Below are 22,388 nucleotides of genomic sequence, written 5' to 3'. Positions count from 1 at the left end.
TGTCTTCCACTGTGAAAACTAATGCAAAGTACGTGTTAACCTGCACCATTTCGTTGTTCCCCATTACGTCTTCTCCAGTGCACCAATTTGCACTCTTTTCTCTGTTATCTCTCCACCATTCAGGCGCTCTTCCTGTATTGCTGATAAAGGGCTTTTGGCCAAAACGTCGGATTTTCCTGCTCAGCGGAAGATGCCTGAACTGCTGTGCGTTTCCCGCACCACTTTACTCCAGAATCTGGTTTCCAGCATCTGCAGTAATTGCTTTTACCCAGTTGATTTTAACCCTACTGCGAATCCTCTTGTAAGGATGCCTGCCTTGAAAAAAATTCTACTCTCTCTACAAGAATCTCAGGGAGTCCCTCTCCCACTGCAACTCCCAGGTCATTTCCTCTGCCCTGAAGCTACCTTCCCTCACTGTCCTCACTGACCTGTCACCTTCATCCCCACCCGGACCCACCTATTGTACTCTATTCTACTTTCTCCCCACCACCAATCCTCCTCTCATTTATCTCTCCACCCTTCAGGCTCTCTGCTTGTACTGCTGATGAAGGGCTTTTGCCCGAAACTTCGGAATTTCCTGCTACACAGAGGCAGCCTGAACTGCTGTGCTTTTTCAGCACCACTCTACTCTAGAACCTGGTTTCCAGCATCTGCAGTCATTGTTTTACCTTGCTATTCTCTCTGTAAACCTTTAAATTTTTGATTAAACTCTTGCACCATTATTTATATTTCAAGTTCACACACTGACGTACGAAATCTTAATAACTCATCTTGCCATTTCAGCTGTTCTCTGCTCGTTATTGAACCCTTCCAAATGCTCTGGGTTTCACTAATCTAATTTAGATGTTGTGTTTTTCATTTGTTTCTGTGCTCTCCATGACTTTGCTTGTCAGTCATGATTGCTTTATCGTCTCTTAAGCATGTTCAGGTTGCATGAGCAATGGGTACAGTGTTACTCGGCGATGACGGAGTGCCATTTGGACTTGGGATAATGTCTGCCGACTTTACAGGATAGCAGAGTACATGGAACAACTGTGACCAGGACACAATGATTGTGAATTTCTCTTCTGGACTTTTAGAGAAGGGTTTACGAAACTGCATTTACAGTGAGTTCAGTGGAGAGTATTTACACACACCAAACCCAAACCAAGGTATATTTGTTTCTTCTGAATTTCTGACCTGGATGGACAGTGATGAATTTTAGATATCCCTTTTTGTTATTTTACCATAACTCCTGTCGACTTCATCTTTATGGATTTTCCACCAATTACCATCCCCAGAGCCTGTGACTGTCACAAATCAACTGTATTTTCCTTCTGCTTCTCAGATCATTTTGATCAAGAAAATCTGCTTCATTTTTATTTCCTGATGTCTGTCTGCGCACGCTAAAACATTCATCTACCTTCTTTCCCTGCACATCCAACCGACCTGTTAAATTATTCCAGCATAGCCTGCCTTTTAAAAAAAAAAATCAGCTGCTGCAGTATTTTGCTATTATTTTCTTGCAGGTGTTTCTCACAGCATTGAGAAACGTACAGATGTTCCAACGATTAGCTGCTTTCTTACTGAGTTTCTTACAGAAACAGATCCATGGCCTCCGGTGTGAGTATTTTTTTCTTTAATTTTAGTCACAATTACCGAATGATTACAACAGAATTTAATTTGGTGCATCGTGCCCATGCTGGTTCCATGAGCCGAATAGTTCACCCCACTCTCCACCACTTTCAGGAGCAAGACTGGCAGATATTGTCAATCTCCAATTGCCTATGTAGATGTCGATGAATGATCTTCTTGAACTGCTGCAGTCCACGTAGGGCACGTGGTCCCAGATTACTGCCAGGTGAGGAATTACAGGTTAAACACCTGGAAACGAAGAAGGAATTGCAATGAATTTCCAAATCAACAAAATCAGATTGTAATTCTACCCCGTCTTCCATCTGTCAAAATGTCCAAAATGATAAATAGGAACGTGAAAAGGCAACACTTGACACTGAGCCACAAAAAGAGTTGTTTAGACACTTGACGGAGCATGTTTGAATGGATTATCTCTCAATACAATGCTTCAAATCAATTTTGCAGGGTATTAGAAGAATTGATTTGCACTCAGCAAATTTGGTTCAAAGATCACAGCAGAGTCATTTCATTCATCCTAACCTGAATAGTATGGTGTTCTGAACAGGAAAGCTACAAACTTCGTTCAAAGTCGGGAGAAACAGAACACGTGTGTGTGGGCGAGGCTTCAGATGATCATCTGGACCGTCAAGACGCAAAGAGAATCAGCACAGTGAAATACTATGCTAATGTCAGGACTGAGGAAAAGGAGAAAGTGAGGATTACACATGCTTGAAATCAGTGTTGAAGAATGTGGTACAGGAAAAACACAGCCTGTCAGTCAAAATCTCCCAAAAATATGAAACAAGGGACAAAAAAAAGAACAGTAAAGCAGTCGTACTTCAAAAGTGAATTGGATTAAAGTTTGAGTCAACAGGACCAGATAGGCTTCATCCCAAAATGATGAAGAATGAGGAAGACAATGGGAGAATGTGGATGCGCTGGGAGTAATCTTTCAAGTTATGTAATCTCTGCAAAGTCTCCTGTGGAGTGGAAATCACGTTGGAACCCCACTGTTTTGCTTTGTTCAAGGAGCTTTTTATCCGGTCCCACACAACATCACAAAACACAATGTGGTTGGAGAAAACGTGCCAACATTCATTAGGATTGTTTACCAGCTGGAAAGCATAGCGTAGGATAAGTGCAATTTTCTCAGGATGGTGTACTGTTACTGGTGGAATACCACAAGGAACAGTGACAGCACTGCTGCCTCACAGTGCTAGAGACCCGAGTTCAATTCCACCATCACGCGATTGACAACATGAAGTGTGCACATTCAAAAGTATCCGCATGGGATTCCTGCAGATGCTGCTATTTCCGCACACAGTGTAAACATTCACGGTTTAGTTGAATTGCCCATTATATCCAGGAATGTACAGGCTAGGTGGATTGGGCGTGCGAAATGCAGCATTATAGGGAGAGTGTAGGGTCTCATTGCAGTGACTGCATTGCAGGGATTCTATGATTCAATGCTTGAACCAAATTGTTCCCAACCATTATACATGATTTGGACATTTGGACTCTTGTAACCTTTCCAAACTTGTTGATGACACCAACTGGATCGGAATGTATATTGTGAGGAGGATAGTGGGAGCCTTCAAGTGAAGTTTGACAGTCTCACGAATGGGACAGTAAATGGCCGTTTATCCATAGCACACGATAGCTCCACAAAGAACTTCAATAATCTGGTTAAATCTGACTAGCTTTTCGCAAAGTATCTTGAATTTTCATCATACCCTAGATTTTCTTTCTCCAAGTGCCTTGCTCAACAAGTTTATTCGAAACATTGAGCAGCTTTCATGTGACAGATATTAAGCTAACTGCCTATCATTTCCTCCTTGACTTCCCTTGTGTTCTGACTAAATAAAACTCACTGATCTGCATTGGTTCCCAGGATGCCTCATCACTGATTTTATAATTCTCAGATTTGTTTTCAAATCCATTCATAGTCGAACATCCCATTAATCCACCACTGCTTCCAGCCCAACATTCCTCTGTGCTCTTCCCACTCCTCTACTTCTACTCTCTGTATTCGAATGCTCCTTACTCCCCCACTGCCAGATATGGATTTTACACTGAATGAGAGAGTCTGAAGCAGTGTTGCATTTCACTAAACACTTCAGGCTACTGCTCTTGATGCTAATATAGAGTTCTACAACATCACCATGTTTTCTGGAAAAAAAAAGTTCAATTCCTATTCATGACTATGATGTAGATTCCTGCAAAATACTTGACTATTTTCTGTGTGCTGGCAAGTACAGTTTATTTCTCTATCCCCTGTTTCACTTTGACTGTGACATCGCACGTTTAGCTACTCTTTGTTCACTTATAACTGTCCTTTGTTTGACGTCTGTATTTCTGGTTCTGTGTGTGGTGGGCCAGTGACAGCCTGATGTGGAATTCCAGAGTGTTATGAAGTTGAAAGTGTGTACTCTACTTTAAAGACAATACAATGTTGTTCTGCGCTGAGAGCTGACGAGAGTAGTGTCAGATTTTACTGGAAAATTGAAAATACATAGCATTTAGCTGTGAAATAGGTACCTGAGTTGGTTGCTATTTTGACGACAATTCAAATTTAACCAACGAGATTCAATTACGTCTCAGTAAACTAAAAGCCAATCGATTTCGAATTTATTATTCTGCCAACATCGAACCAATGAGATAATCCGATTATGGGGTATTAAAAAGGTAGGCATTTTGAACGTGAGACATGGTTACTGCCATCAAGGGAGAACTACAGGAGTAAAAGAAAAGCCAAAAACAAAAAGACAGATTGCGAAATGAATGGAAATGACTCTGGCAATTTGTGCAGCTAACACCAAACAAATGTTAGCGTGAAAGCTGCTGGGTTGCGCTGTTGGATCTTATCAACACCACGATCACATGTGCCCCACACGCTGACAATTGATAACTCGGCCGAAACTCAGTTCATCTGCTGCTGAAACTCTGATTTTCTTTCACCCTTTGATATCATTAGAGGGGACTTTAAATGAAAAGGCTGGCGATTTTGCTCGATTGAAAAATTGCAGTTCTGAGGAACGATCTTTTAAATGAACATCAAATGTGACTGTAAAAATTCAGCGAAGGGACAAAAAATGCAGTGACACTGCTGGAAGAGTGCCACAGAGACCAGAACAACTTAGTGGTATAATGAATCTAATGGCAGTTAACGTCTCAATAATGATCAAATAAAAGGGTAGAAATAACAGTGGATTTTCACAACTCCAATGTAGTGTGCCAATGTAATGCGAAATGATTTTTGAAGTGATTTCAAGAGCATTGTTTTTGATCAGTCATGGCAAGACAAACATGAGGGGCACATTTGTGAAGCTAGTTTTGAGAACGTAAGCTGGGCAGTAGCAGGAATTGCAGTGCGAGAGCATCTTGGTAGTAGAGATCACAAACCAGTCAGCTGAACATCATACTGAAAGCCACCTCGCACAAGAATTAGATTAGTATGTTTGACCAGGTGTGTGTTTTTCCATCATGGCAAACTCGTTAAAAGCTGAAAATGTGTTGCTGGTAATGCGCAGCAGGTCAGGCAGCGTCCAAGGAGCAGGGGAATCGACGTTTCTGGCATGAGCCCTTCTTCAGGAAACTGAAGAAGGGCTCATGCCCTCAACGTCGATTCTCCTGCTCCTTGGATACTGCTTGACCTGCTGCGCTTTTTCAGCAACACATTTTCAAATCTGATCTCCAGCATCTGCAGTCCTCACTTTCTCCTCGAAAATGCGTTAAAAGATCAACGTCTGTGGCATTAATGGAAACGTAGCGAGTGAGGTGCAATACTGGCTTAGTGGCAGGAAGTCAAGACGAATTGTTAGCAGGTAATCTCTGGTCCATGTCAGTAAAGGCTCCAACATGATCAATGATTTCACAACCACCGGGATTGAAATGGATCGAGTGGCTTCAAGGTCCCGATGAGGCGATGGGACACGTTTACCCATCAAGAGTGACAGGAGCAGCAATTACAGAACAGTGCCAACGTGCACGTTAGATTATGGTAAGCCTCAGTGAAATGGGAGGAGCGATGTAAAGTGACTATGGAAGGGAGGGAAATCTCTGAAAATGCGTGGGCGTGAATTCTGATTTATGAAATGCAGAATTGTGATATTCCACATAAGGACCCAATGTTGCGGAATACCATATAATCTCGTGTTCCCAGGGCTAAACTAAGAGAGACTGAATGGCACAGCAGTGAAGATCAAACTGGAAATGGCCATGAGGATGAGCCCGCTGTGATGGTAAAAAGGTGCATGAAAGGCCGGGGCTGGGACTCCAACCTCACCTGTCGTACCTTCTGTTGATATGGAGCAGGGAGCATTGTGATATCAGATTGGGACCTCCATCTCATATGGAGCAGATTCTGTTGGCATAAAGTAGGGGGCATTGCGGCAGCAGGTTGTAAGGTCCAACCTCACTGGAGCAGATTGTATTGATAAGGAGCACGGAGCAATGAGACATCAAGTTGGGAGCAAAGATACTCTGTTATTTTAATCTGAATTAAAGTAGTATTTGGCAGGAACCATGTTTGTAGATTCTGTAAATACCTGTCCCAAGGAAATCTCCCAAAAATAAGGGAAAATGTGGCAAAGATTCTGCTCGTCGAGGAGAATCTGTGCAGAAAGAAATGCAGGCAATATTTTGTTTTTCTGTCCTTCATCATAAGACTGACTGCGTATTTGGTTAAATTGCAGCAACCCATTTTCAGTTCGTGTCATGATATTAAATATTCTGAAAACCCATGCACGTCATTCAAGCAAACTAAACTTCCAATAATAATTGGTATATAACTAGCTCAAAGGGGGAGGACGGAGGGTGGTGCTGGAGGGTTGTTTTTCAGACTGGAGTCCCGTGACTAATGGAGTGCTACAAGGATCGGTGCTGGGTCCTTTACTTTTTTCATTTAATTGTAGATGTAGTGGACAGCGAAGATATGAACAGGATCTCGACCAGTTCGACCAATCAGCTGAGAAGTGGCAGATGGAGTTTAATTCAGATAAATGTGAGGTGCTGCATTTTGGGAAAGGAAATCATAACGGGACTTCAACATTGAAAGGCAATGTCCGATGGAGTGTTACTGAAAAAAGAGACCTTGGAGTGCAGGTTCATAGAATTCTGATGTATGAAATATAACTTGAAAGTGGAGTCGCAGGTAGATAGGATAGTGAAGAAGGCGTTTAATATGCTTTCCTTTATTGGTCAGAGTATTGAATACATGACTTGGGTGGTAAGTTTGCTGGTATCAAATTAGGTAAAGGGGCTGTTCATGGTATCAAATTAGGTAAAGGGGCTGTTCAGAGAGATCTGGGTGTTCTTGTCCACCAGTCAATGAAGGCAAGCATGCAGGTACAGCAGGTCGTGAAGAAGGCTAATAGCATGCTGGCCTTCATAACAAGAGGGATTGAGTATAGAAGCAAAGAGGTGCTTCTGCAGCTGTACAGGGCCCTGGTGAGACCACACCTGGAGTACTGTGTACAGTTCTGGTCTCCAAATTTGAGGAAAGACATTCTGGCTATTGAGGGAGTGCAGCGTAGGTTCACGAGGTCAATTCCTGGAATGGCAGGATTGCCTTACACGGAAAGACTGAAGCGACTGGGCTTGTATACCCTTGAGTTTAGAAGACTGAGAGGGGATCTGATTGAAACGTATAGGCTTATGAAAGGACTGGACACTCTGGCAGGAAGGAACATATTTCCGTTGATGGGGGAGTGCCGAACCAGAGGACACAACTTAAAAATACGGGGTCGACCATTTAGGACAGAGATGAGGAGAAACTACTTCACCCAGAGAGTGGTGGCTGTGTGGAATGCTCTGCCCCAGAGGGCAGTGGAGGCCCAGTCTCTGGATTCATTTAAGAAAGAATTGGATAGAGCTCTTAAAGATAGTGGAGTCAAGGGGTATGGAGATAAGGCTGGAACAGGATACTGATTAGGAATGATCAGCCATGATCATATTGAATGGCGGTGCAGGCTCGAAGGGCAGAATGGCCTACTCCTGCATCTATTGTCTATTGTCTATTGTCTATTGTATAAGACATTGGTTATGCCACTGTTGGAATATTGCGTGAATAGTTGGTCTCCATCCCATCGGAAAGAAGTTACCAAACTTGAAAGGGGTCAGAAAACAAATATGAGGATTTTGCCAGAGGTGGAGGATTTGCGATATAGGGAGAGGCTTTACAGTCTGGGGCTGCTTTCCCTGGAGCGTCGGAGGCTGAGTGTTGACTTATTGGAGGTTTTCAAAATTGTGTGGGTCTAAGATAGGATAAACAGAAAAAAGTCTTTTCCCTGGGTTCTGTGAGTACAAAATTAGAGTGCATAGTTTTAGGGTGAAAAGGGAAAGATTTCAATGAGACCGACGGGGCAATGGTTTCACACAGAGAGTGAGCAGTGTATGGAATGTGCTGCCAAAGGGAGTGGTGGAGGCTGGTACAATTGCAATATTTAAGAGGCATTTGGATGGATATACGAATACAAAGCGTTTGGAGGGATATGGACGGGGTAATGGCAGATGGGACGAGATTGGTTTGCGATCTCTGGTCAGCATTGATGAGTAGGACCAAAGGGACTGTTTCCATGCTGTACATCTCTCTGACTCTATGACTCGATTTGTTGTTGCCATTATGCTCGAGTTTTTCATGATTTATCGAGGAAAAGCAGGAAACTAATGTTGAAATTTATAGGATCACTGATGATCCCATTCAATGGCTGAACAGACAAGACGCTGAATGGAAGCTTCATCATGTCAGATATGTTATTATATATGGCGCTGAAACACAAATTGGGGAGGATTGGACTGAAGCAGTGGTGGTGATTTTCATTCGTGGTTAAATTTTTGAATATGACTGCTATTTGTCCTCTCCATATTAACATCACAACTCTGAAGCATGAAAGCGTGAAGGACATGTGGGACAATTGGCGCAAAGTCTAATGTGCCTGACTCCAGATCAGAACATTTCAGGTTTCACTCCTCTCTCGCTCGAGGTTAACGCAGGTATTTATTACACTCACAACCTAATTTTCCTGAAGAATTGTTCTGAAGCCGAGATGAAGTTTGAGCTCCTGATATGCAGACACGAGAATGTCTTTCAGTACACGTCCCGGCGAAAATCACAGTCAAAGTCGCAGCGTCATCACAGGTGAGGAAGACCAAATAGTCCCACACACTGCGAATGCGCACTTTTCAATTTCACAGAGCCAACGACCCAATCGCTGTGGCTCCTCGAAATGGCAAGGAAACATAATAAATATTTCAGTCTCATGTTGGTTCATGGAGTGCCGAGGCACTTCTTCTTTAAGAGGCTGGGGCATTGACTCTGATGTTCGTGGAGACATTGATTGATGCGAAGCATTGAAAGGAATCATATCACAGAAACCCATGCTGTTGATGCTGAACAAAACAGCCCTTACTGGGAATTGAACCCTGCCCGCAGTGGTAAAGGTGCCAATTCAGAACCACGACACGACCAGGGTCGAGTCCAGCTGTCAGACTCACGGAGAGTGACAGCCCTCAAACGTGTTGGAGCGTTCTTGGCAGAAACAACTGCTTCAATATCCTCATTCCATTTTCCATCTCTTTGCCTTGTATGACCTAGCATCACAAATACAGACTGAATACCTCAGAAGGTTGTGTTGATTTCCTCACAATGAGTTGAAGATTTATCCACCACCACTGGTGGATAAAGTTTTTACTGCATATATACTGAAAACTTTCTGCATCTTACATTTAGTCTACGCCACTTGGCGTTTGACCGAGAGGAACCATTTCTTTCCGTCTAACATGCCTTTATCTCTCATTGTTTTTCACATTTCAATCATTTTTCCTCACAATCTCCTCTTCTCCTTTGAAATTAGATCACAGAAACTGATCGTTTCCAAAAAAAAACCTTTGCTGAATACAGCATTTTATCCTTTTCCTGAGCATGATGTTCTCGTGATCTCCGGTACATGTCAGTAAAAATTGCTACATGAGAACTGATCTCACAACAGCAGTATGTAAATGGATCGATTGGTTTTAATTTCCTAATTGTGGGATTGGGTCACGTTCGCCCAATAACATTGACTGCAGCTGCTGAGACTGAACAATGTCAATGCGAGGGCTTGATTGCCAAATGCCTCAGGGAAACAGGAGGAGTGACCGAAAGCAGGGTTACTGATCGTGGGATGGAGAGAAATCTCCGAGAATGGGTGGGTTTGAATCCTGATACATAGACAGCAAAGATGTGAAAGGGCGAGGGTTTGAAGGAGCAAAAGCATCACCTCGATGAATATTTTCATGTCAACAAAGATTGATTCGCTCCTGCTTTTGTTAAGCATGTCTTACTCTGCATAAAGCGGTAACAAGTGACAACACTGGAAATCAAATTGCAGATGATTTTTCTGCTGCCACGACGCAAAGCGCTAACCACTGTATGATACCAGCACCACATGGAATAGCATGAAGCAAAAAGCAGTAAAGATAGTGGCAGAGGATATGGTAGGAACAGGACTGCATGAACAGTCGGAATACTTGACAAACAGCGACTGAGACATTAAAACTCATGGTGGGCTGAATGGTTAACTTCGGTGTCTCCAGAGCCGATGGATATTTCATCACTTAGTTGGCTGAAGGCGACGATTGATACAGTTCTCCAGAAAATGCAAATGTCAGGGAATAGCGCAGGGAATTGCTGGGATGTTTTTCTGCAAAGGAAATGTAGTTTAACATCGTTTACATTTTCAATTTCGTCAAACAAGGAAGTCAACACTGCTGTGGAATATCATATAGTGCCAGGTTTCACGCCTGGAATACGAGAAACTGTATGGTGCAAAGCGAAGATCAACCTGGAAATGGGGATGGGGGATGAGCGAGCGGATATGGGTTCAGTCATGATATCAGTGAGTGTGAAGTTTTTCACTGAAAGTATAGAGTGAATTGAAATGCCGGGAACTGGGGGTTCTAACATTGCGTGGAGCAGCTTCTATTGACGGAGTATACATCGCATCAGGCTGGGAGTTCCAACGTGAACTGCAGCAGCCTCCATTGACACGAAGCTGGGAGCATTGGGACATCAAGCTGGTAGTTCCAACTTTACCTGGAGCAGCTTCTATTGATATCTGCACAGGGAGAAACGGAGGTAATGTTTTCAATCTCTGACCTTTCTCATATGGCTAACTCTGCTCTGGCAGGAAGGGATTTTTTTTTCCTCATTTCGTTTTATTCAATTTCTTGTAAACTCGCACAGGTCCTTGAAGTACTTTCAAACTACGAAAATTAGCTTAAATACGATGTTGTGATTAGGCATTAGTTTATCAAAAGTGATGTAGCAAAGTCAGTGAAGTGAATTTGAAATTCATCAGATGAGAGAAGATACCATGGAATAGCTGAGTAGACACAAAGTGAATGGAAGTTTCATGAAGATGAATGTCTTTTCGTTACAAAACCTCCTGCTGCACAAAGAGTGGATGATTGGAACGAAGCAGTAACAGTGGTTATCTTTCCTGGTTATTAAACTTGTGAACATGAGTACGATTGGTCATGTCCGTGCTTAGATCACAACTCTGCAGAATACCAACCTCAAGCCCTCGCAAACGCAATGTCACAATGGATAATGCGCTTGGTTACGGTCCAGAAATCGTGGTGAAGCTTTCGACTTGTTTCAAGAGCAAGACTGGAAGGTTTTAAATTCACATACAAGCTAATCTCCCGCACAATACAGCACATACATCGGACCAGTGGCACAATGGATGATATGCCTAACTACAGATCTGCTGTGTGGAGTTTCGATTCCAATCTGGCTTGCAGGCAGCGCTGACTTTATTGCACTTACAACTGACTGTTCTGAAGCCGAAATGAGGTTTGCACCTTGAATTGCAGGGACAGGAGTCCATTCATTAAATGCCCCTGCGAACGTCAGAATCAATATCCCAGAGTCATCATTGGAGGGGAAGCTGAATTCGTCACTCACGCTGCCCTTTACACCCGTCAACTTTCCGAGATTCACTGCGGCACCTGTGATTGTCAAGGAAACAAGACACAGAGCCAAGTCTCAGCTTTGAAAATTTTGGGAAAATCGTTAGGAAGCGGAATCAGAGGAGAATGGAGAGTGAACTGTCTGAATGAGCAGAGACAGCCGAGGCACCGTCCCCCTTATTTAAGGGGCTGGGACATAGTCTCTCATTTCTCGACGTCATTAATTGATCCGAGGGACTAAAAGCTCTCCACTTTCAGGTGGTCTGCTTTTACTGATGTCGCTGACAGAATCGAAACAAACCCCCAACTCCCGGACTGAGAATCAAAGCCGGTTCACAGCGATGAAAGTGGAAAAAATGGAACTGCTCGCCGACCACGGACAGCTACACGAATACCACGTATGTGTAGAATGACAGCCATCAAGGTCGTTGTAAATGCTTTCGTCAGATGCAATCGCTTAACTATCTTTATCCATTTTCATCACTTGGCCTTGTATGCATTAACAACTCAAGTTCAGATCCGTGTATTTCTGAAGGTTATATGGGTTCGCCTCTGTGCATCTCTTCATACAGTGAATCCAGATTCAACCATCCGCTTGCTGATGAGATTTTTCTACATGTCTCCTCAACCCTTTCCACTTTTTAGCTTCAGTCTACGCCTCTGTTGGTCGCTCAAGAGGAATCGTTTCTTTTAGTCTGCATTGTCCATGTCGCTCATTATTTAATGCATATGAATCCTCACAGTCTCCTCTGCCGAAGGAAAACAACCCCAGACAAAACAATCTGTCTTCATAACGTAAAACTTTCAACTCGATAAATTTCTGCACGGTTTCCACTGCGATCACATGATTACTGTAATGTGAATTGCAGAACTGCACGCAATATTTTGGGGGAACCGAATGAACAAATGATAAAATGGCTGTAGAAAGCCACAGAAAATTGTCTTTTCCAATAAAACATCTTTTGCTCAATACTGCGCTGTACTCTTATCCTGAGCTCGATGCTCCATTAATCTCTTCGAACATAGAACATAGAAAATAAAAAATTACAGCACAGAACAGGCCCTTCGGCCCACGATGTTGTGACGAACTTCTATCCTAGATTAAGCACCCATCCATGTACCTATCCAAATGCCGCTTAAAGGTCGCCAATGATTCTGACTCTACCGTTCCCACGGCAGCGCATTCCATGCCCCGACCACTCTCTGGGTAAAGAAACCACCCCTGACATCTCCCCTATACCTTCCACCCTTCACCTTAAATTTATGTCCCCTTGTAACACTCTGTTGTACCCGGGGAAAAAGTTTCTGTCTACTCTATCTATACCTCTGATCATCTTATTAACCTCTATCAAGTCACCCCTCATCCTTCGCCGTTCCAACGAGAAAATGCCGAGAACTCTCAACCTATCCTCGTACGACCTATTCTCCTTTCCAGGCAACATCCTGGTAAATCTTCTCTACACCCTCTCCAAAGCTTCCACATCTTTCCTAAAGTGAGGCGACCAGAACTGCACACAGTCCTCCAACTGTGGCCTTACCAAAGTCCTGTACAGCGGCAACATCACTTCACGACTCTTGAATTCAATCCCTCTGCGAATGAACGATAATACTCCATAGGCCTTCTTACAAACTCTATCCACCTGAGTGGCAAATTTCAATGATCTATGTACATTGACCCCAAGATCCCTCTGTTCCTCCACCTGACTAAGAACCCTACCATTAACCCTGTATTCCACATTCTTATTTGTTCTGCCAAAATGGACAACCTCACACTTGGCAGGGTTGAACTCCATCTGCCACTCCTCAGCCCATCTCTGCATCATATCTAAGTCCCTTTGCAAACGACAAATGCCCTGCTCACTGTCCACAACTCCACCTATCTTCGTATCATCTGCAAATTTACTGACCCACCCTTCGACTCCCTCAACCAAGTCATTAATAAAAATTACAAACAGCAGAGGACCCAGAACTGATCTCTGCAGAAATCCAATTGTAACCGGGCTCCAGGCTGAAGATTTACCATCTACCACCACTCTCTGCCTTCGACCGGTTAGCCAGTTTTCTATCCAATTGGCCAAATTTCCCTCTATCCCATGCCTCCTGACTTTCCGCAGAAGCATACCACGGTGAACCTTATCAAATGCCTTACTAATATCCATGTACACTACATCCACTGCTCTACCCTCATCCACATGCTTGGTCACCTCCTCGAAGAATTCAATAAGACTTGTAAGGCAAGACCTACCCTTCACAAATCCGTGCTGGCTGTCCCTAACCAAGCAGTGTCTTTCCAGATACTCATAATTCCTATCCCTCAGTACCCTTTCCATTACTTTGCCTAACACAGAAGTAAGACTAGCTGGCCTGTAATTCCCGGGGTTATCCCTATCCCCTTTTTTGAACAGGGGCACAACATTCGCTACTCTCCAGTCCCCTGGTACCACCCCCGTTGACAGTGAAGACGAGAAGATCATTGCCAACGGTACTGCAATTTCCTCTCTTGCTTCCCACATAATCCTAGGATATATCCCGTCAGGCCCAGTGGACTTGTATATCCTCAAGTTGTTCAAAATGTTCAACACATCTTCCTTCCGAACAAGTATCTCTTCTAGCTTACCAGTCCGTTTCACACTCTCCTCTTCAACAATACGGTCCCTCTCGTTCGTAAATACTGAAGAGAAGTACTTGTTCAAGACCTCTCCTATCTCCTCCGACTCAAAACACAGTCTCCCACTACTGTCGTTGATCGGACCTACCATCGTTCTCGTCATTCTCAGGTTTCTCACATACGCATAAAATGCCTTGGGGTTATCCTTGATCCTATCCGCCAAGGATTTTTCATGCCGCCTCTTAGCTCTCGTAATCCCTTTCTTCAGGTCCCTTCTGGCTATCCTGTATCCCTCCACTGCTCTGTCTGAACCCTGTTTCCTCAACCTTATGTAAGCATCCTTCTTCCTCTTTGCTTGACATTCAACCTCCCTCGTCAACCAAGGCTCTCTCACACGACCATTTCTTTCCTGCCTGATAGGTACATACATATCAAGGACACGTCGTATCTGCTCCTTGAAAAAGTTCCACATTTCCACCACATCCTTCCCTGACAGCCTATGCTCCCAACGTATGCTCCTCAAATCCTGTCTTACAGCATCGTAATTTCCCTTCCCCCAATTGTAAAATCTACCCTGTTGCACGCACCTATCTCTCTCCATAACCAAGGTGAAAGTCACAGAATTGTGGTCACCATCACCAAAATGTTCCCCCATTAACAAGCCCACCACTTGTACCGGTTCATTTCCGAGTTCCAAATCCAATATGGCCTCCCCTCTGGTTGGACAATCTACATACTGAGTTAGAAAAGCTTCCTGGACATACTGCACAAACACCGCCCCATGCAATCTACTTGATCTAAAGAGCTTCCAATCAATATTTGGGAAGTTGAAGTCGCCCATGACTATGACCCTGTGGCTTCTGCATCTTTCCAAAATCTGTTTCCCAATCTGTTTCTCCACATCTCTGCTCCTATTGGGGGCCTATAGTAAACACCCAACAAGGTGACTGCACCTTTCCTATTTCTGACTTCAGCCCATACTACCTCCAGAGGCAGATCCCCCTCAAACTTCCTTTCTGCAACCGTTATACCATTTCTAATTAGCAATGCCACCCCCCCTCCTTTTTTACCACCCTCCCTAATCTTACTGAAACATCTGTAACCAGGAACCTCCAACAGCCATTCCTGTCCCTCGTCTATCCACGTTTCCGTGATGGCCACAACATCGTAGTCCCAGGTACTGATCCACACCTTAAGTTCACCCACCTTATTTCTGATACTCCTTGCGTTGAAGTATACGCACTTGAGCCCATCTCTGTGTCCGCAATTATTCCCTGTCAGTGCTACCTTCTCCACAGCCTCCCTACAGTCTTGGGCATGCTGACACACAGCTATCTTACTTGCTGGACTACAAGTCCGGATCCCATCCCCCTGCCAAATTAGTTTAAACTCCCCCGAAGAGTGCTAGCAAACCTACATCCCAGGATATTAGTGCCCTTCTGGTTCAGGTGCAACCCGTCCTGTTTGTACAGGTCCCACCTTCCCCAGAATGCAGTCCAATTGTCCAAATATCTGAAGCCCTCTCTCCTATACCATCCTTGCAGCCACGTGTTCAACTGCACTCTCTCCCTATTCTTTGCCTCACTGTCACGTGGCACCGGCAACAACCCAGAGATGACGACTCTGTCTGTCCTAGCTTCTAGTTTTTGTCCGTGTCAGTAAAGGCTGCCCCACGAGGATTAATTACAGAACAGCTGCATCTAAATGGATTGAATTGCTTGAAGATGCTAATCATTGGATTGGGGCACTTTCACCCAAAACAGTGACCGCAGCAGTACAGATTGAACACTGTAAATTTGAGTATTATATTGTGCAATACCTCAGTTAAATTGGAGGGTGGTCGTTTAGGCGAGTTAGTTCTTGTGGGAGCGAAAGGTTTCTCCGATAAAGGGTTGCGATGATATTTGAAAAACAAAGATGTAAGACAGCGGGTGTTTGAAGAAGGGAATTTATCACCACCAAGAATATCTTTATGCAAAACAAAGATTGATTTTCCCAGCGTTTGCTCAGCACATATTACATGGAGTAAAACGGGAAAATGCCGATTCCTGTCACTGTGATTCGAGCAGAACTTGCTGTGTTTACAATGCCAAGGAAGAACCATTTCATGATCCTGGCGCCACATGGAAAAGCACGATGCAAAAAGCAATAAGGATCGTGGCAGAGGTTACGCCAGGAACAGAACCACACGAACAAAGGAATACTGGTCAAACAGTGACTGAGATGTGGGAACTCGGATTCGGTTGAATCTTTAACTTCTATGTCTCGAGAGACTGCAGAAATTGCAACACTGAGGTTGTAGGAGATGACGTTTGCAAGATATCTACAAAGGTTCAAAGGGTCATGGGATACTGCAAGGTATTGCTGAAAGGTATTTCTCAATAACACTGTATTTTAACATGGGTTACTTCACAAATGTTCTCCCTCATTGACAGAATCATGCAATGCCATATCATATAATCCCAGTTCCCAGGTGTGGAGTCAGAGAAATTGAGTCGCACTGCTCCCAAACTACTTGGAAATGGTGATGGCGATGAGCGCGACCATGTGGCTGCAACAATACAATCAGTGAGCGGATTGGTATTCTCTGATGATACACAGGCGCATGAAATATCGAAGCTAAAAGCTCCTGCCTGAACGAAAGCGGCTTCAATTCACACGCATCAAGAGGCAGTGGAACATCAAGCTGGCAGCTCCAATTTCACATGCAAGAACTTGTATTGACATGGAGCAGGGCACATTGGGACATCCGCTGGGCGGAAAGATTGTCAACTGTTTTAATCTTAAGTGAAGTAGTTCTCAGCAGGACACGTGTTTGTGGATTGAGGTAAAATCTGCAACTGGGACAGTCTAAATTACAAAGAATAATTCTGCAAAGATTCAATTCTTGGAGAAGCATCTGTGAAGAGAGAAGCAGAGGAATTTCTTACGTCATCTACCCCTCCTTATATGGTTGACTTTGCACTGGGTTAATTTCCATGATGGGATTTGTTTGCTCGGGTCACAGTATTCAGTTTCCTGCATACTCGCAAAGGTCGTTACTGTAATCGAAACCTCTGAAAACTTAACTGGTATATACAATGTGGTGATTAGTCTCACGTTCATGTCAGTTATGCTGAAGAAGTGGATTCGAAATTCATCAGATCAGCAGTGATTCCATTGAATGACTGAGCAGACAGTGTGAATGGAAGCTTCATGCGGACATATATGTTTTGTTTTGGAAAATTCGCTGCTTTGAAAGGTGATGAAGATTGGACTGAAGCAGTTGCAGAAATTATGTTTGTTGCTTGTTCAACTGGTGAACATCACTGCTGTTAATCCTGTCAGTACAAACCTCACGGCTCCTAAGTCGTTAAATGCGCGTGGGGCCAGTGGCGCCATGGATAACGCGCCTGACTATGGATCAGGAGACTGTAGGCTCGAATCCTACCTGGCTCGAGGGAAGTGCAGTCTTTTATTACGCATTACAAACTGATTTTTCTGCAGCTGAAATAAGGTATGAGTTCTTAATCTACAGAAACGAGAATGCCTTCATTAAATGCCACAGAGAGCATGAGAGTCAATGTTCCAGCGTCATCACAGAAGGGAAGCCGAATAGTCTCACACGTTGGTCATGGGCACCTTTCCATTTCACAAAGCTATTGATCGCATCACTGTTGCACGCGGGAATGCTGGGCTTTGAGCATTTTTTGAAACTCTTTGGCAAATGGATTCAGAGAAGAATGAAGAGTTAAATGTCCAACTAATCTTAATAGAGAGTGATTTCCAGAGTCTGCCACCCGCAGACTGGTAATGTTTTCCAACATATCTATTCAAAGCTTTCTGCATCTTGTCTGAAATCTACAAACCCTGGTGATCGATCAAGAGCAAATGGTTCCTTCAATCTGTAATTCCATGCTCCTCATTATTTCGAACACGTCAATTATGTCCCCTCACAATCTGCTCTGAGAAGAAGAACCCCCGTTTTGCCTCGGAGAGACCACTTATGCAGGAAATCCAGAGCGTAACATCGCTATTTGTTTTGGTGAGTATGTCATAAAATTTACTTGGAATACTTTAGCTAGGTTGACTTCCAGTTTTTAGAACAGAGAGAAAATGTTTCACAAAACTAAGCAATGAAACACAACGAACAGAATATAGAAGATCCACAGAACTCAGGTATCTAAAGTAGATTAATTATGCTTTTCCAAAACTACACAAGAGCCCTGATAATTAAACCCCACAAACACAGAATACAAATGAAACAGGTTTACTTGTCGAAATTAGAGGGGCAGAATAAGAGAGACATGCACATCACTGGCATCGATAGGCACATTGAAAACCTTCGTGTAATTACGTGTGGCTGATACTTTGGCAATGGTTAACAAAGTATTTAGGCTGTCAAATACCTTTTGAAATTCTTGTGTCGCTGAAATTTCATGGCTGTTTTTATCAATTCGGTGAGTGGAGCAGACACACTTCTAACAATCAGCACAAGCTTTCAGTGAAAGCCACTCATTCCAGTAAACCGTCGTACTGCTCTTTTCATCAACAATGTATAAAAGTCCCCCGCAACGTTCGTTTGCGCATCCCGTGGGGCTATTTTTCCGTGTTCAACGACATATCCCAGGAAGGGGACTTTGGCTTTGGCAGATTCACATTCAGCTAGGTTTACAAACCAGTCTGACTTCCGAATTCGATCAAACAAGCCCGATAAATGCTGTAAATATTCAATCCATGAGAGACTGAATGTCACCAGGCACAATACACATCAGGCAGTTGCGTAACCGGCAATTACCCTGTCAGTTAACCTCTGAGATGTGAGTGAAGTGTTTTTCGTACAAACGGCATTACTTTAAATTTCTGCAGTCCAGTTGGCGTTACAAAATTGTCTTTGATCTTTACGACAAAGATGACTGCCAGTAACCTGTGAGGAAGTCCAACTTGGAAATATAAGTTGCTCTTCCAATCTCTTCCACACAGTCCTCCAACTGCAGATACGTATATGCATCAGTCTTTCTAACAACATTGACTTTGTGATAGTTCATACATAACTGTTGGGTCTTACCTGGCTTTGGCACCATAATGATGGGTGAACTCCATTCATTGAAACTCACTTCGGTTATGCCATCTTGGCGTATACATGGTATCTCCTTTTGAACTTGCACCCACCTTACAGGGTTATGCCTGCAAAGATGTTACAAAATCAGAACAGCATCTCCTATATTTACATCATCTACAATTAGGTCATTAATTCCCAGTTTATTTCAGCAGATCTCCCCATGCAAGAGTAAAACTCGTACGATTTTCTTCTGGAAGATAACTGAATAATTATACCAATAACTTTTGCCTTGTCCAATTTCATTTCAGGAACGTCCAATGCAGAATTCACTGAAATTGGTTCTTCCCAGTGTGTTGTAGTCAATAACACATTCTCCTCTTGCGTTCGTACTCCGCCAAAATACCATTTGTGCATATTCCCATCGCACATTCTGTGAGATTCCTTCATGCCAGGAGTTCCGGTCAAGTAGCTAACCTCACTCAATTTCCTCTCAATTTGATAAGGTCTTCTAAACCTTGCTTTAACGTTTGACCGATGCATGAAATTTAAATAAATACATTGTTACCAGTGGCAAAATTCTGATGTTGTCGTTTCTCATCCATTTACTGCTTCATAATTTGCTGCGATACTTTTAAATGCTGTCTCGAAAACTCCCCAACATTATTTAGTCCAACACTAAAATTGGACACATCGTCCAAATGCGTGCTCTCTGTAATCTGACTGATTAATTTTTCCTTAATAAATTTTAATGGTACTCTTACTTTATGCCCAAAATTGGTTTCAGGTGGACTGAGTTTTGTGGATTCTTTTGGTACATCTCAGATCACAAACAGCACTAACGCAACTCCCTTATGGAAATAATCTGGCTACACCGAACCATAAAACCTCAACATAGTCTTTAATAATTGACGTCACCTTTCCAGTGCACCCGGTGATTCTGGATGGTACACAGTAGATTTGATGTGTTTTATTCCTAAGCTATCTATATACTCCCTGGAATGTTTAGATGTGAAGTTTGACCCTTGATCTAATTGTACCTCTGATGGTAGTCCTTATCTTTTTTTTAAATCGTAATTCTTCCTCAATCCTTTTAACTGTCATATTGCACAATTGAACAGTATTTATAAATCTTGCCAATACATCCATTTATGTTAATTAATACTTATTTCCGTCTTTTATTTGGATGTAGGGAACCTACGCAATGCATCAAGACACTTAAGAAAGGTTCTTTGACCGCTGCAATAGATATTAAAGGTGCAGGCTTTATTATTTCCCATGGTTTAGTTGAAATGTATGACACGTCTGGCAAAATTCAACTACATTCCTCTGCAATCCAGGCCAGTAAAAATGTCTTTGTATTTGAGCCTCCACTTTCCTCACACCTAAGTGACATCCAATTTGTGGCACATGCGGCACTTGCAGCACCACGTTTCTGTTCCCTAATGGAAAAAAACATTCTGCCCATTTCTCACGTGCTTGAATATGTGTTGGTCTCCATTTCCCCCTTAACATATCATTTGCTGAGTAAAATCACTCAGGGATGCATTCACTCTCCTTGGAAATATATGTCTTCTGATCCAACTGCTTTAATTTTTCATCTTTCTGCTGTAACTCAGTAGCATAGCTGAGCTGAATATACTTGCATTTTTAACGTTTGTCCCCTGATGTGTCCCACTTATCTGACAATAAAATATTTGTAATCTTGATGCATTGTGTAGGTTCCCTACATCCAATAAAAGATGCAAATAAGTATTAATTAACATAAGTGGACAAATTCATATTTCAGCTTCCTATTCTGTGCCTTTTGATTTCTCCGACTTCAGATTGTGACTCTGTGATCGCCTAAAGACACAATCTGGAAAAATTCCTTTTTCAACGTCCAGCATTGCTACTTTTGTCTGCATCTCGACTGGCTTTTCAACTGAAGTATGCAGCAGGCTTACCGGTTGTCAAGCACAAATTGTATTCTTGGAGCTGAGAGTTTGTTCAGAATTCCCACCACAAAGTCCCCACTCTAGCCTCATTGAGCAATGTTCCGTCCCACCATGAATTTCCATACGCATAGTTCTTCAGGAGTAACACATTTCCCCATACTTCTGCATCACAGGCAGGCACGATCCTGTGTCCCTTAATTTTAGATTACTTACAGCGTGGAAACAGGCCCTTCGGGCTAACAAGGCCACACCGACCCGCCAAAGCGCGGCCACCCACACCCATTCCCCTGCACCTAACACTACGGGAAATTTAGCACAGCCAATTCACCTAACCTGCACATTTTTGGACTGTGGGAGGAAACCCACGCAGAAACAGGGACAATGTGCAAACTCCACACAGACAGTTGCCCGAGGCGGGAATTGAACCCAGGTCTCTGGCACTGTGAGGCAGCAGTGCTAACCACTGTGACACCGTGCCACTCCTTGGAGGAGTTGAATATTGTTTACCTCTCTATCTGCTACTCCTGGACAAGGTAAAGAAACTTTATCTTTGCAGGTATATTATTAAAGCAGCTCTGGCACTTGCCCCTTAAAAACCTCTGATCGGTTTGTGCACACTGATGCAGCTTTCCAGCCACCAATGTGCTTTCTATTACCATGCCAACAAAACATCCAGGCTTGTTTTGTTTTCCTGCATCTGACTTATCAGTACTTTCCATAGTTCTCCAACACTGATTTCATGTGGCCTACTTTATTGCAAAGAAACCCTCAGATCTTGTTTCCTTCAGGGTTTTCCTATTTACCCTCTGATAATTAATCCTCATGATCTTCACAAAAATTTAACTTTCCCGTTCCACGTGAGGATTTCTCTTTGCCCAATTTCTATCCCTCAGACTTAAAATAGTTCTGGAAGCCCATCCTTATTTTATGGACCAGTTCATTATAATCAGCCATTTCAGCTGATAACCTTGTCGTTTTAATAATATGCTCTTCCAGGGTAAGCTTATCTTCAGCCTTTGTCTCCAGCTTTTTAAGGTGAATACCTTTAATAATTGCCAATTTCTGAAGTTCAAACTCTGTCTCCCTTTCTCTCTGCTCTGTTAATCTCTCTTCTTCGAATCGCTCTCAAACTGCTTCAAATCTGGTGTCTTTTCCTTATCTCTCGCGTCTCACCCAAGCTGCTTTAGATTCAATTAACGTTTAAACATCTCCACAGATTCTCATGAATTTTCCAGTTTAG

The sequence above is a fragment of the Chiloscyllium punctatum genome, chromosome 34, assembly GCF_047496795.1.
Source record: "Chiloscyllium punctatum isolate Juve2018m chromosome 34, sChiPun1.3, whole genome shotgun sequence".
NCBI classification, from domain to species: Eukaryota; Metazoa; Chordata; class Chondrichthyes; order Orectolobiformes; family Hemiscylliidae; genus Chiloscyllium; species Chiloscyllium punctatum.
This window is presented reverse-complemented; position numbering follows the sequence as displayed.